The sequence below is a fragment of the Capra hircus genome, unplaced genomic scaffold (assembly GCF_001704415.2).
Source record: "Capra hircus breed San Clemente unplaced genomic scaffold, ASM170441v1, whole genome shotgun sequence".
Lineage (NCBI taxonomy): Eukaryota > Metazoa > Chordata > Mammalia > Artiodactyla > Bovidae > Capra > Capra hircus.
Genome location: NW_017189623.1, coordinates 5,245 through 10,848, shown reverse-complemented (window position 1 = coordinate 10,848; position 5,604 = coordinate 5,245). Strand labels below are relative to the sequence as shown.

Here is a 5,604-nt window from a genome sequence, read left to right as displayed (position 1 = left end):
CAGCTAGTACTGAAAGTGTCTAGGAACTATCTTGAGTAACAGTGAGAGCAGTCATAGTGATTTTCAAGCTTAGACCAAACAGACTTTAGTCCTAGAAATATAGCAACTGAAAAATTAAAGGATGCTACTGCTACTCAGTTCCCAGATATTGCAGTGACTGATTATTTCTGTCAGTTGAATATCTCTTATTTTTGTTTGCCATAATGTAAATAAAAATTTATTAGTAGATAAAATTCAGCCAATAATTTACTAAACCATGTGACTTTGTTGCTTGAAATGGTACTATTGACTTAGCAATATCTTTAAATAGCTCCACACTATCAGCTAGATCTTGCCACCAAAATCCAGCATGACAGAGCACCCTGAAATTCAGTGGCATAAAACAACAGTGAGTTCTCCTTGCTCACACATCTGCAGTTTGGCCGAGTGTTAGCTGATCGAGGTTGGCCTCAGATGGCCTTGGTGCCGCACTGCAGATTGGGTTCAGGTGAGCTCCATGTGTCCTTCACTTCCCTCTTCCCATGGTACAGAAGCACAAGAAGGTGGGTGGAAACACAGATGCCTCTTAAGGCACTGTTACTTCCTCTCACATTTCATAGGCTAAGGCAAGTTACATGGCCAAGTCCACAAAGAATGCCATGTCTATTGGGAATAACTGAATAAGTGACACAGACAAGGGAATGGATATGAATAGTAATGACAGGTTGGAAAACTTACCATATCCAATGAGAATCTTACTAGGAACATTTTTCATGAGACCAGGGACTGTGTCTGATACACTTTCTTTCTTTCTTTGATATTTTTAATGACTAAAAGAGACCTAAAACTGAAGCTTCTGGAAGAACCATTTGTTCTTGCCAGTCTTGTATCTGTCCTCAAACTTGACCTTGGCCTCTTGTCAGGCCCTGCATTTGAGAGTAGGATCTCTGAAGACAACCTTGTTGACAAGTTTTGTCCAAGGGAATATCCACAGAATACCTTGTGGGCATGAGGTGATTATAATTATAAACTTTCACAAAAGACTTGATCTTTGACCTCTTGGTGATTTTCTTCTTGCCCATGGCACTTTGCAGGGATAGCAATCAGTTCCACTCACCAGAGCATGGCTGTAGGGTCAGTCTGAGGTGCCATCTCCAATGTTCTTCATGATGACTGCTTTGCGTCCAGAGTAGCGACCAGCCAAGACCAGCCCCATCTTCCCAGGTTTCCTAAACTTGACCTTTTTGGCAGCAACCACTTGGGCCTACAGCAGAAAGCTGATATACTTTCCACTGTGGCTTTTGCTATGTAAAAAGCCTCCTCCAAAGTTGGTAGAATCAAGCAGCCATCACTTATTAGCTTATGATTACATGATTTGAAAACTTGAGCTGGGCTCCACTGAACAGTTGTCCTGCTGCTCTCGTTCACATGGTTAGACGGCAGGTTTCCTGGGGGCCACTTGGCCTAGCATGGCCTCACTCACCTGCCCAGCAGTTGGTGTTGGACTGCTGGCCAGAGTGGCAAGGGTGACAGGGCCACGTGAGTCTCCAGCAGTCCAGTGTGGATTTATTCACATGCTGAAGGTTCAAGGTTTCTAGGACCAGCAAGAGAGAGCAAGCTCGAATGCACAGATGTTGACAAAGCTTCTGCTTGTGTCTCATTTTCTATTATACCATTGGTCGAAGGTGATTTCCTTCAGCCACACCCAGGTTCAGAATATACAGAGGCACAGATACAGAGAATGTGAACAAATTGTGAGCTGTTACTCTGATAGTCTTCTATACCTAATACTGTTCCTGACACATCATGGGCACTCAGATATACCAGTTGAATATCTGAGTCCTGAGATTTGTCTACTTTGGTTTGTTATCAGGTATAGACATTTAAAATCTTCCAAATTATTACTGGCACATGGGTAATATATTGATCTCTACTAGAGTAAAGTCTCCAGTGATATACTTTCCACAAAAAGGGGCTGTCAGAGGCATGCTTTTCAGATTTCAAGATGTCACAATGTTTGAAACTAATACATTGAATGATATAATAAAACCCCAAAATACTGGGTTGAAACAAACAGTATTTTTTAAAAAGGTAGTAAGTCTGCATGTCAATACTAAATGTATTATTTTTCAAGTTTAGAATGAAAGGCCATATCTGGTTGCAAGTCATTTGGAAAAGATGTTAGGGTTTAAATAATCCTGAGTTCAACTGATGTAATGTCCAATAAAAAGTAAAAATACGATTTTTAGCACACTGTAATGTCCAATAAAAAGTAAAAATATGATTTTTAGCCTACGTGGATAGATACATAGTATTAATATCATCATGAGGAAGCCTAATAGTACTGGTAAGAGCATAACCCAAACCTTTCATGTATTTCTAGATGCTCCATCTAAAGAACTTCCACATATTAAGATATTTCTCCAGGAAAGCAGCCAAGATGGTGAACAAGCTGGAAATCATTTTACAGAAGGAAGAGCTGAGAGAAGTACAGGTATGTACCCTAAAAAAAAAAAAGGGGGACTTTGAGAAACATGTTGTTGCTCTTCAAAGTCTGAAGAGTTATATCCTGTGAAAGCAAAAACAATCAACCTGTGATGTTCCAGCTGTTTCCTAGAACCAGTAGCTAGAAAGTTACAGAGGCAGATTTTTTCTCTATTCAAGGACTAACGATTAGACACAAATGAAATGGAACACCTGGTAAAGAATGAGTTCCTCTCACTGAAAGTATTCAGGCAGACACTGACCATGTCCCAGAAATGTTTTAAATTTGGAATAAGGTTGAACTAATGCCATTTAAGTTCCCTACTAGATTCAAGGTTGCATCTAGTGCTTTGTTTGTGTTGAGGAAAGGAAAGGTTTCAGATGGGAGGGCTGTTGGGAATATTAGAAGAAACACTATTTTTACTAGGATTGACGAGAAAGTTCATTCGGGGTTTGTCATGCCATCTTATTGAGAAACCTGGATGAACTTTTTAGCCAATCCAATATATGAATTAAGTTAGGATAATAATGTTGCAGAGTACCAGACTGACTAGAAAACAGTCAAGGTTGTTTTCTAATGGAAACCGAATTACTGACAAGTATTGCCAAAATGGGACTCACAAATCCATTTCAAATAAGGCAAAACTAGACATTTTCTATTTTAATTATTTTCTGTACAGATTCTTTTGTTAGCACACCCATGAGTTTGCCCTATCCTTCCAGGAAAATGTATGCTTTTGTTTTCTTCTTTCCTCTTCTCTCAATATAGTGATTTTTATCCTTTTATTACTGTTAGAAGCAAATATTTATTTTTAAATCATAAAACCCTTTTTTATACTTCCACTAATTAATTCTGTCTGTGGCTGTGTTTGTAAAGCACTGCTTTTCTGTATCTTGAAGTAGAAACAAAACTGTTTTTAAACTGTTCTCTGTGATGTTAAGCACAAAGAATAAAATAAATAAGTCCTTTTCACTGTCAAGATTTATCTGTTTCAAATTTTTCTAAAGCACAAAGCATTATTAATGAAACACTTAACATTAAGCTCCCAACAGTCTGGTATAAAACAGCAACAGTAATCCACCAGATAAAGAGAAATATGGAAATGAGTTTTCAGTGGGAGCAGGGGAGGGATTTCTGCACTTTGAATAGAAGTTTATAGGTTTTGAGTTCCATTCCTGTGTCAGAGATATGAAAAAAAAGAGAAAGGGAGTAATCTTTTTAATCAATTCCAAAAAGTTGAGAAAACAGTTGAGTGGGTCTGGAAATGAGGGAGAATTTGAATGAGTGGGTGAGAGGAAATTTTCTTTTTCAGTTTACAAGCTGAACCCCAGGGATCCAAAGGAAACTGAGCAATAAAAACCAGAGACACCATCTAGTTGCAGGGAGGGGAACATGCCAGGAGAGAAGGCTGTCAGTGAACTCAGAGAAACGCCCACTTTGTTAGCAGAAGAGATGGAGGGTTCTATTAAGTCTGTGCCTAATAGGAAATGAGTTGGTGCCAAAACCTGCTAAAGGAGTGGGGAACTGCATTTTAAAATGATAATCATGCCTTTTCAGTTCAAAAGAAGGTGTGTGAGAAGCTATGAGGGATGTCTTTGTGAAGAAGAGGCAACAATAAAGAATAGAGGAGGTCCTTTGGTATATATGATGTTTGAAGCACATCCAAGTTTCCAAACATTACGTTGTACATTTATCATTTTGCCTGTTTCATTGGTCTTCATCTACAGAGATGATGCAGCTGATCCACCTGTCAATAAGCCATACCTTTGGACACTTTATACTTTTGGAGATAGACTGGACTAAGACCAACCAAATCTTGAGCCTTATCCCTCTCGTGGCCAAGGACAGGTAATCTGAGATGGGTGACTGTGGTTTAAAGTAGTATTTTCCCCAAGAAATCTAATTTCTCTAAGAGATTTATTGACCCCCAATAGATATAGTTACTTAACACAAGTCTACAGATCAGAGATCACAGAAATATTACCCACTTCCATAGATATTAGTCTCATATGAAAGATTTTCTTTCCAAAGAAAGTGAATATGCTTATTCCTTAAAAAAAAAAAATCAGATATAGGGACTTCCCTGGCAGTCCACTGGTTAAGACTCCATGTTCCCAATGCAGGGTACACAGGTTTGATCCCTGGTTGGGGAACTAAGATTCCACATTCTACACAGCCAAAAAATAAAGATAAATTTTTAAAGAAATAATCATTTAAAAATAGGATATGATTTTATAAAACTGCCAGATTTTTAAGTTTAGGAATTAACATGATTGTTGCACTGGGGACCTTTCCCGTGTCCATGTCCACTCTTCCCCTTTCTCCATCCTGCTGTGACTCATGAGGCTGCCCTAGATGAACTGTGTCAGTGAGATTCTCTTCCCTCAAGTTTGGGGTTCAATTTGGCTACTTGGGTGTATTGGCAGGAGAAAGAAAGGAGGGGAAGAAGGTGAAAGAATTTAGTCCCCAGCTCCCTCTCTGCCAGGTCACCTTGTCTTGGCCACTTTCTTCCACCAGAAGCTAGAACTTCTGTTATCCTTCTCCCCTCATCACATTGTCTTCTGTTCTTCTAAGTCCCAATAACTGTTCTCTCCCCTGACACCTTAAGGCTTAGGGGTGGTAGCAGCATTCAGTAATTACTAGCCCTGGGGTATTCCACAGCCCCTGTGGTTTTCCTATACTCTGTCTGCTCATTTTTAAATCTATTAATTAAACTATCTCCAAATGACCCAGGGTTGGTGATGCCATTCCACGCTAGATGATTTTAATACCTAGAAGGGACTTCCCTGATGGTCCGGTGGCTAAGACACCTCTCTCCCAATGCAGGGGGCTGGGGTTTGATCCCTGGTTGGAGAACTAGATCCCACGTGCTGCAGCTAAGGGTTTGTATGCTGCAACTGTGAGTTCAGATACCATAACTAAAGATCCCGTGTGCCACAACTAAGACCTGGCACAGCCAAATGAATGAATTAATTAATAAGTAAATATTTTTAAAAGATAAATACCTAGCAAAGTTACTAATATATGAAGAACAGAGACCATTCATAAGAAAGTGAAACTTTCATACTTGCGTTTTCTTATTGAGTCACTACTATTTAAAGAAAAAATAGCTATTGTTACTGAGAGCTTACTCTAGTCCT

At 39.2% G+C, this 5,604-nt stretch overlaps 1 pseudogene; it reads right to left on the bottom strand.

Annotated features, from left to right (window-relative positions):
- Positions 1 to 820: 820 nt before the first annotated feature.
- LOC102172426 lies at positions 821 to 1,243 on the bottom strand (annotated as a pseudogene).
- Positions 1,244 to 5,604: the final 4,361 nt, after the last annotated feature.